We start from the raw sequence: 10167 nt of genomic DNA, 5'->3' as shown, positions 1-10167 counted from the left end.
CTTAACTACAGAGACAATTACTGAGAATATTTTGGATTGATCTCCATAATCTATAAGCCTCTAAGTAGCACCTGGACAGGTTAATTTGAAAACAGAAACCAAAACTTCCTGTGGGAAGTCACAGACCCATGAGTTCATGAATATTTCTCTCCATCTCATTGAACATGCTGTCTGATTTTTCCCTTTACACAAGCCTACATGATTCAAAAGACATGTTTTGGCAGGAAACAAATTAGCACATATGGGTGTGGGTGGCAGTTTCTTAATGCCCAAAATGGGTCCACCCTTATTTTCACCAATGGTTGTTATTTATATAATACCAAGTCAAGGAAGAAATTGGTTGTGCCAGACTCATCTCTGAGCAAATTTGGGAAGTAGATGAAATGCATTCCTCACTCCATGTCTATTATTCTTACTTTTCTCTTAAACCAATCTCCTTTCTTTAGGGACCCACTATGTTGCTGGCATTTCAGGGCTCCCCTTAATTATGGCATTACCATCAACTCGACTCAGTACCCCAGAATGATCTATCCTCCTTCTTTCCTTCATCAGTACTTACCTGCCCTCAGCCATCCACCTATCCTCCCTCTTGCCCATCCATTTCTATATATTCCTGTTAATGAAAGGAATAACGACTACAGTGTTCATGCCGTAGGGATATATTAGTCATGATTGAGCCTGAAGAGATGACTCTCATACATTCAATAATTCAATGTCTTAATTTTGTAATTTTCAAGACTTTATTCTGTAGAGACTTATGCTTTCATAGCATAATCTTGGGACTTACGTAGGATGCAAGAGATTGGGAAATGCAGAGGCACAGCAAAAATAAAAAATAATAAAAGAGTCCTGGTTTGTTCTACCAAAGCAGCTTTGCAAAATATATATTTGGACTCATGTGAGATCTGCAGTTATAAAGGGGTTATAAAAGAAAAAGAAAAAAGAAAGAATACCACTACCTTAGCCCAAAGAAATAAATTAAGACTAAACCACATTAGTGATAAAGATAGATTGGAATATCCTATAACAGGCTCTTAATATCACGTGTGTGACACATATTGTTCTCAGTTGTTGGTCTCTGAAGTACAGGCCAGCTGCCATGCCTCCTTGGTAATCCTGATCTGAAGTCATGCTCCATGGAGCTGGGGATTGTGAAAAGAGCATAGAAAGTTGGTGAGCAAGTGTATCCTTTGCAAGGGCAGGGCAGATTCTAGGCTCCACAAGTAACTAGCTGGGCAGCCCCCATCCCTAACTGTGCATAAGGTAATGGAGTATTCTGATTACCCAGGCCTGTGTCGGTTACGTACCATACTGTATAAGCAGAATTACTACGGAGTAAGGGAGAGTTGTATTTTGCCGAATGAGGGATGTTAGGTAGACTTGCACATACATCCAATTTTAGTAACAGAGCAGGACATTCATAGTGAATGGCTCTGACCTCTGATGGAAGCACAGTATCCTTTTCCCAAAGATGTTTTTTTTAATTAGTTAAAAATATAATGTGGGTATGATACTTTTCTCTGGGTTTAAAATAATAGGGTGAATGAAAGATTTCTGTAGAGTGCACCTTTTTTTCAGGAAAGGGTCTCATTTCTCATGTCAGGACTCCTGTCTCCTTGGTCAGCAACTTCAAAGCAATGGGCCAGCAATACAAACAAAGAATGGGCAAATGGCCACATCAGGCTTGGAATTGGAATTCTTATTTTTAAGGCTTTGCTGAAGAAACAGAATATCCATCAGGCAGAACTAATTAAATAAGAAGCATTATTATTAGAATTTTCATTTGCATTTCATAAGCCTCTAAAGTAAAATGATGCAAATATATTGACTAGAGTTGGCAGTTATTATGGAGAATTATTGCCCTGTGGATTGCAAAGTGATTGACAGTGACATACAATATTTAACATAATGGGCTCAGAGCAGTATCATTTGTTAATGGTAAGATTCTTTTCCCCAAAACTAAGGGAAAGATGGGGCTGGCCCCGTGGCCGAGTGGTTAAGTTCGCGCGCTCCGCTGCAGGCGGCCCAGTGTTTCGTTGGTTCGAATCCTGGGCGCGGACATGGCGCTGCTCATCCGACCACGCTGAGGCAGCGTCCCACATGCCACAACTAGAGGAACCCACAACGAAGAATACACAACTATGTACCGGGGGGCTTTGGGGAGAAAAAGGAAAAAATAAAATCTTTAAAAAATAAAAAAATAAAAAAAAAAAAAAAAAAAAAAAAAAAAACTAAGGGAAAGAGACGTTTATTTAGCAGCCTATGTGTAAACAGCTCCTTTTTTCTCTACTTCTCTCCTTCTGGGATCAGATTTTCATTCAGTGGTTATATTTTCATTCATTGAGATTATTTCTTCATAACCTATTCGTTATAAAACAATGCATTCTTCCAAAAAGAAAAGATCTTTGAGTCAACATTAACCAGTGGAGGAGAGTAACATGTAACTCACGATGTGAAAGCAACAAGAAGACAAACCTAACTTACTCGTATAATCTCGCGAGAGCTTTAACTAAGATTGCCTCGAGAATGTAAAAGTCAATGACTCGTTAGGGGAGTCACTCGGAGGGCAGAGCTAGCAGGACGAAGAAAAGGAACAAGGAGAGGAAGGGAAGAGGAGGAAACCGAAAGGTGGGGTGTGGGGTTGGGGAACGGGAGAAACAAAGGGTACTTGTGTTTTAAGTATGTGGAGAGAGAAAACAATACGATCCGCAGGCTTCATTTTCATGTGTTCGTGCTATTACATCACGCAGGAGAGGTATAATAAAGGGTCCTAGTGAGTGGTTAGGTCCCCCTAATGAATACAAATAAAATCTCTCTTTCTCCTAAAGAGGTGGAACATTGTATTAACTAGCATTTGGAGAGTGTTTTTTATTTTTTATGTCTAAGATTTTATGGATCCTTTCTTCCTGGGAGGCTGTGGAAGCAGTGACAAAAATTACAGAGCCTAGCCTCCTATTTTGTGTTTCTAAAACAAAGCAGAGAATTCACAGAAGAGAAAACCAAGTCAGTTAACCTTTGGCTTTATCTGTGAAGTTTAGATGTCAGCATACTTTGCAAAATCTGCCACCTCTATCGTGGTCGAAATAGCACCGATGAGCACAAGGAAGATGCTTTATTGTATGTCGGTGTGGGCATCATGGGTCTTTAGAGTCACATGTGTATTCACGAACCCCCTAGATATTGTGAGTAGAAATGAAGCGATACGCATAAAGAATGAGCTCTTCAGCTGCAGGTCGGACTACAGAAAAAGTTTGAATTAGAGCTGAAAGTCTCTAAAGGATTGGATCTTTAGAAAAAATGAAAATTGATATGCCAAGAACAATATTGAAAACATTTGACTTTGTGTATAATGGTGGGAGATAAAACAGAAAGTACTTTACACTTTCTTTAGTTAATCAGAATGCACAAACTTTTAATCAAATCACTTAGGTTATGCGTGATGATTTATCTAATAAATAATAGATAATTGTTATGTAATATTTACATATACATACATGTGTATCTAAATATACATACATATAAGTAAATATTATATGTAATTTATTTCTTTTTCTATCATTTCTCGTTTGTGTAAAAACACTGCAGATTCATAGAAACGAGTGTGTATGGAATTATCATTTTGAGTAACAATGACATTTGATATATTTGGTATAACTCTTCTGGAAAGCCAGGTAACATCAAATCTCTAAATGTTCTAACAGGAGAAACTTATATCGCTATATATAGAATCACAACATTCTAGATTTCTAATATATCTGTCAGACCTGTAAGTGAAGAGAAACCAAGTCTATTTTCTACTTATTTTTCAAAAATTTCCTTGTAGAAAAAAAGAGAGAATGTCTTGTTAGCCTTCATCAAAATAGATTCAGGCGACGGGTTGTGCTCACAATATGTCGAGCTGCCTCGTGTTCCACCTTGTAAATATAACATTCCATTTCATGGGTGATGGAATTATTTCAATTTGCCATGGCACTACTTTTCTGAAACTATCTGTGGACCCATGTAGGTCAGGGGAAGGAAATTTAAGGGTCATTCTAAGTTTATACCATATAGTGTTTTCGTTTTCTATCCAGCTAAGTACATCCAGGCTCCCTGTTGGGCAAGCCTTTTTCTTCCTTGTCTGTTATTTTCAGAAAGAAGACTGCATATGAGAGTCTCAGAATCTTACCAGCCTGAACACAGATGGTAAAGATTACAGCACGCTGAGTGTTGACCTTTAGAAGCTGCCTTTCTTCTCAAGGTTCTTCCCTTTTGACAGTTAGACTGGCTTTTTCTCAATTAATTTCATATCCAAAACTTGTTTTGCCTTTTATTTTTCCTCTGGTGAGTGTTACCTGGAACTGTCAACAAAGTTCAGTTATGTTCTAAGCAGTTCTCAGACCAAACTATCACAAATAGTTACCTTTCACTCCTCTGACACGATGGCATCAAGGGCCTGGAGATAATGTAGACACTGCTTAAACCCTGGCTTTCCTTTTTCAACAGGTACCTAAGCTAATGAATTTCAACTGGTTGCCTGAGATGAGCAATGAACGGGGACCTGAGAGAAAGAGGTCGTGGACAGCAAGTCAGGGCCCACCATAAATCACAAGACAAGGGGCATTTATGTGCTGGTTGTAAATTGTCAGCATAACGCTGCAAAGTGAGCCTACACTTTGATCATAAATAAGAAGAAAGCTAAAACAATATGAACTGGGGTGCCTAAGTAGAGGATACAAGTGTTCTGTTCATGGATCCCGAAATGCCATTTCAGGTCTTAAATGTAAGAGATATGGTTGGAAAATTCAGAAAAGAGATTAGAGTACAAATATTATTTATGTTTTTTTATCACTGAGCTGAACTTATAACACTATTAACCTGGCGAAGTCACACATGCACTAGATTTTTAAAATCACTGCAATGTAACAGTGGGTACTATTTTACATCATAAAACGGGAGAGCTGTGAGAGTGTCTCGCTTTTTCGTTATGAAGTTATTTGGCAGATTCTTTTCTGATGGAAAGTTTAGACCTATTAAGCTTTCAAGTTAAGAATCTGCATCCTGTATGCTTCAAATAGAGATAAAATCACTATAATAATGCCTTAGTACTATAAAACAGGTTGAAATGCAGCACTAAACCATTATCTGCATTGTTTTATTTTGCTCAAATTAATGCTCAACCATTGATCTGAGATAAAAAATTGCCATTTTAATATGCACTTAAAATTTGGTTTAATTTTAGAAGGCAGTACAGTTAGACTTTTTGATCTCAAATGGGCAGGTGATAAAAGTGTCATGTAAGATTTGCTTATATTTTACAATTTCATTAAAAGGGGATTAAGTTTTCAGAGAAAATATGAGAAAAAACTAATTAAAATTGAGAGCCTCAATAAATTTACCTTAGCGGTGTCACATAACATTTTGCGAATGCAACAGAATTGTCGTAGCAAAGTGAATCATTCTGGGAAGTCTTAAAACAAATATAGGGAAATCCATTCTTACGCAGGTTAGAGCAATTGCTCTGATTTATCAGTCATCCAGGGAAGCAGAAGAGAAATGAGCAGCTGGCTAAAATTCTAAAAAAAAAGAAAAAACAGAGGTGCTTATGTTACCAAAGTGGAAGCATTCTTGAATTTCCTTTGACAATTTTGCCCAAGATCATAAATCAGATCTATTCCTTTAAATGCTTCTCAGAAAATAGGACTGAAAGCCAGCAGCTCAGGTACAAGATATTTTCGACACATAAAGTTAAGGGATTTTAGGTTTAAACGGGATCTTAGAAATAAGATCACCTTATCAAACATACTCATTTTAGCAATGAAAGTGACTTGTTCAACCAAGGACACAAAACTACTTGGCAGAATTTAAATTGGAACCAGGCTATACTGGTTCTTTCATGGGTTCCCTGTTAGAAGTTTCTGCTATGCAAATATTTATTACCTTCTAGCCCCATTCCTTCCTTTTCTCTTTCTTTTTTTCATTATTTTGTTTGTTTGTTTGTTTGTTTCTTACGTCTGGGGACTCATATGATTCTAGCCCCCACTCTCAGATTCAGGAGTGGGCCCTGACCTGCTCAAGCCATTCTGTCCCTTCCATCCTACCGGCCAGGTTGATGGGTTCAGGGATGGGCATGTGATCCAATCTGGGACAGCAAGATTCTAAGAGCTGTATGCTGGGGATCAAAGTACAAGTATAGGAGGAATCGTCCAGACTCTTGCAAGAGCATGGCCAGAAGATAAGATTTCCTGTTGCAAAAGAACCAGCCAAGGACATGTGTCCAGGAGATCCTATAGCTGCTGGTTGCCATTTTGCCACCACATGGGGAACTAGCCTAAGGACAAGGCCAACACAGGAAAGAAGACAGAACTGAGAGAACTGTAGAGAAATTGAGTTGGAGTCCTGACCAAACAACAGCTATAATCTCTCTTACGTCTAGATTTTCCGTCTTCTATAAGCCAATATCTCTTCTTTATGGTTTAGGACTGTTTGAGTTGAGTTTCATTTCCTGCAACACAAGCATATTAACATGTGCCGAGTTCCTTCCTCTTGTCATGTTTCTTGAGTGCATAGCTATTTCTTGATCATAAAGGCAAGCTCCTATTAGATATGCTAATAAAAAGTTCCAAAATTTTTTTGTTTTAAGGAATCCTGACTGCCTACAGTAATTGTTAAAAATACTCTTTCAAAGGATAGGTTTGTCTCTGTTCGTTTATACCAACCAAGCCTCAATTTTGTTGAAAAGAATGGTGATAGTAAATTAATTTGTTTGCATTTTTAAATAAAGTCAAAAAGACCAATAAGCAAACACTCACACATCTAAAAAAATCTGATTGTGGCAGAATCATCTATTCCCCACTTCCAATCAGAGTTAAGAAATAGATTAGATAATTAGTGAGGAGTGGACCCTTGTGGTCCAGCAAAGAATAAAAAAGCTCTTTCACAGGGTTTGCTGTCATTTACTGCCTCATTTTTTTTTGTGTCTATCTCTTGACTATCTTTCTCGGTTGCATGTGCTCTTTTGGGTCACCCCATTGTTTGCAGCTATTGTATCATCCCTGGCTTAGATCAGTTGTCCTCGCCCTTGTTTGTCTACTAGAGTCACCTGGGAGATTTTAACTGATGCTCAGACCATAAACCCAGACCAATGAAATCACAATCTCTGGAGGTGGTGCCCAGGCATCTGTAGTTTTTAAGTCTGCCAGGTGGTTTCATCACACAACCAAATTTGAGAACCTGTGGCCTAGATTATTTAGCCTTTCTAATTCTAGGAAGCCACGTGAGAAACGTGAAAACGTCCATGGGAAAACGTCGTGGAAAGGGCTTCAAGTCAGAGTTGCAGGGTTCTCTTTGCTCCCTTTGGCATGTCTGTTCTCACAGTGTGCGGAGACCCACAAGGCCAATATCCAGGTGCTGGCCTGGGTAAAAGGAGCAATGACAAAGGCCACTTAAATCTGTCTCTGGACTCAACTTGCAGGAAAGAGGCTAGGAGAATCTTATGGCTAAGTAGGTTAATTCCAGCTTCTCAGGGGTAGGAGGTCTGAGGGCCATTTGAGCACAAAATTCTATCTAATAATAGACAATCTCCTATTTCCTTGGAGAGTCCTCTGTGCCTCTGTCCTCCAGGCATCCAGGATAGGGATAGCTGGTCCTGATCATCTCCATCACAACTGACCGCAAGACCATTCCTGTGTCCATTCTCCATGACATGCTTCCATGTGGTTGACCCAGCCATGTTCTACCTGAAAACACAAGGTAGCTACGGTTACCATGTTGGTATGCATGGTATGCATGAAAAACTTGCCTTGCTTTTCTCTCCCAATGCACCCCTAACCTCCACGCATCAGGTTTGCTTTTCAAACATCTTTGTATGCACACACAAGTTTATTTTGATAGGTATAAATATTAGCATGCTTACTTTCATGCCTTCCTATCAGGTATTTTCTTCTTTTTCAATAACAAGTAAAATAAGGACCCCAGGTTACTTTTTTATCTTTGCATTTTCTTACTTAAAATTTTTACCTGTGACCTGGGTTACTTAGACCTTTGCTGATCTGCCTCTTAGTTATTCTCTGTAATCACTAATAAGTTCTGCATATTAAAATTCTAGACCATTCAACATTGCCATCATGTTGAAATACATCTCTATATGTCAATATAGCCAGCTGAGTAAACATTAAAGCATAATTGAATTTTTCAGCAACGACATTTTAATTAAGAAATGTTCTTGGGCTTTTAAAGAGTTCAATATATTTCTTTGTAAGAATCTGCCCCCTCAGAATTTGCTTGAAAAGTACAATTGGGCCTGCTACTGAAATAACATGCTGTGGTTTTACCCTAGTTGTGTGGGTAAAACTTATCATTTGGGGTTAATGTAATCTGTATGATTTTGTTGGCCAATACTTATTAGTACTTTTGGCAAGCACAAAAATGGAGGCTGTGAAGTAAGCCAAAACAAGTTACTTTACAAGACTATTTTAGTTACTTTAGATGTCTAGGTTTGCAAGTTAAACTTATTCATATCTAACAGCAGGTGAATCTGGTTTTAGCCTGAGATAAAATAGCATCTTTCTCCTTTACTTATGCTCTTGGGGAGAGAAAAAGAAAACACTGCATGTTATTAAGATAGTTAAATACAGCAATATAATGAGTAGATATTGTAGTTGTATTGGGTATGCTTTTAAAGAAATAGAAGATTTAGATTCAATTCTCAGTCTTAACGATTGTGATTTTCATTTGTGTTTTCCTTGAATTTCAGAGAGTGAAATCCATGAGTCTTTTCATACCTACCTACTGGATTCAATGCCATACTCTCTGGACTTGCCTGCGGCTTGATAGCCATAGTTTTCTTCACAGCTGTGGGTTATTTCTGACATCCCAGCCTTTCTTTTTGCTCATGAATCAATCGATTCTCAAGAAGATATCGACAGAAAGGATCAATAAATCAATAGTTACTTATCGGACATATTCTGTACAGCATCTTCTGTTTGGAACTGCAGAAGATGCTAGATTTATGAGATATATTCTCTTTCCTTATGGACTTTGCAGTGTTGTTAGGACTATATGTCATAGTAAACATATAAAAGAGATGAGAAGCATAAAAGATTTAAGCCAGTAAAATCAAAGGGGAATATATGCCTTCCTGGGCTCCTTTCTAAGAGCCTAAAAGATCTTTCTTGTTTTGCATGTATGTGTGTATGTATGCATGTGTACACATATCTATTTATCTATGTATCTATTTAGTTTTCTCGCATACAATCTAGCAGGAAATTGTGTTATAGGTTGTATAGTGGGAATTTGTCATTTTTTTCTCCTGCCAGGATCTGAAACTTCCCTGGTGTTTGTGGAATAGTCTCTGTGCCTCCAACTTTTCCAGATCCCTGGCATCTAGAACAGATGCAAAATCTAAGCTCAGCTACTCCAGTGCTCCCACCTGAACTTTGAGTTTCAATGGAGTGATGCAGAGATGCAGGAACAGAAAACCACTCGTTCCATGCCCAGCGTTTTTGTAGCAGTGGTATGAGCAGTGGGCCAGTATCTAGTGGTGGTGGTGATGGTATTAGTCGCAGTGTGGGCATCATCCTGGGGCAGTGGTCAGGGCGTTTTCAAATGGCTATTCTTTTTATGGGGTCTTTTTAGCATTTCTGGCTGCCTTTGATTTCTGCTCTCTTCTAGAACTGTGGTCTCCTATTTCCTGTTGATTCTATGAACTACCTAGTATATTCCTTTCTCTAGTAAGTTAGTCAGAGTCAGGTTTTTGCAGTCGTGGCTGCTAATTGTTAGAGAGGTTGGAACTGGGAGTGGACAGTAGGCAACAAAACAAAAGTCAAGGAAATGGAAGAAATCTGGGACTGGTTCTCTGGTTTGGTGGAAACTGAAGGCACTGAAAACTCAGTTCTTCAAGGATTGGGATGCACATGGTATGTGGGTGTGAAACAGCTATCTAAATCATTGCCTTGGTCTTCTAGGTTAAAATTCATACTGAAGGCAAGCTTCTGGAAAAATGAGTTCCTGCTCCCATCTGAAAATGAGAGGAAAAGAAAGATGTTAACTAGAGAGGTTGTGGTGATCATTTTACCTCATATACAAATATCGAATCAGTATGTTGTGCATCTGAAACTAACATAGCTATATGTCAATTATAACTCAGTAAAAAATGAGAAGGAAAGGAACTTAAGGGCTATGTGTAGT

General features: G+C 38.4%; 1 long non-coding RNA gene across 1 annotated transcript; it reads right to left on the bottom strand.

The window, feature by feature from the left end:
• Positions 1-721: 721 nt before the first annotated feature.
• On the bottom strand, positions 722-6810 carry LOC139083673 (uncharacterized). The gene is made up of 5 exons (XR_011540583.1): positions 6410-6810; positions 5379-5555; positions 4169-4340; positions 1568-1746; positions 722-1142 (listed from the first exon to the last, which is right to left on the bottom strand). It is a non-coding gene; the product is annotated as an uncharacterized lncRNA (long non-coding RNA).
• Between the last annotated feature and the right edge of the window lie 3357 nt (positions 6811-10167).

The sequence above is a fragment of the Equus przewalskii genome, chromosome 5 (genome assembly GCF_037783145.1).
Source record: "Equus przewalskii isolate Varuska chromosome 5, EquPr2, whole genome shotgun sequence".
In the NCBI taxonomy this organism is placed as follows: domain Eukaryota; kingdom Metazoa; phylum Chordata; class Mammalia; order Perissodactyla; family Equidae; genus Equus; species Equus przewalskii.
This window is presented reverse-complemented; position numbering and strand designations above follow the sequence as displayed.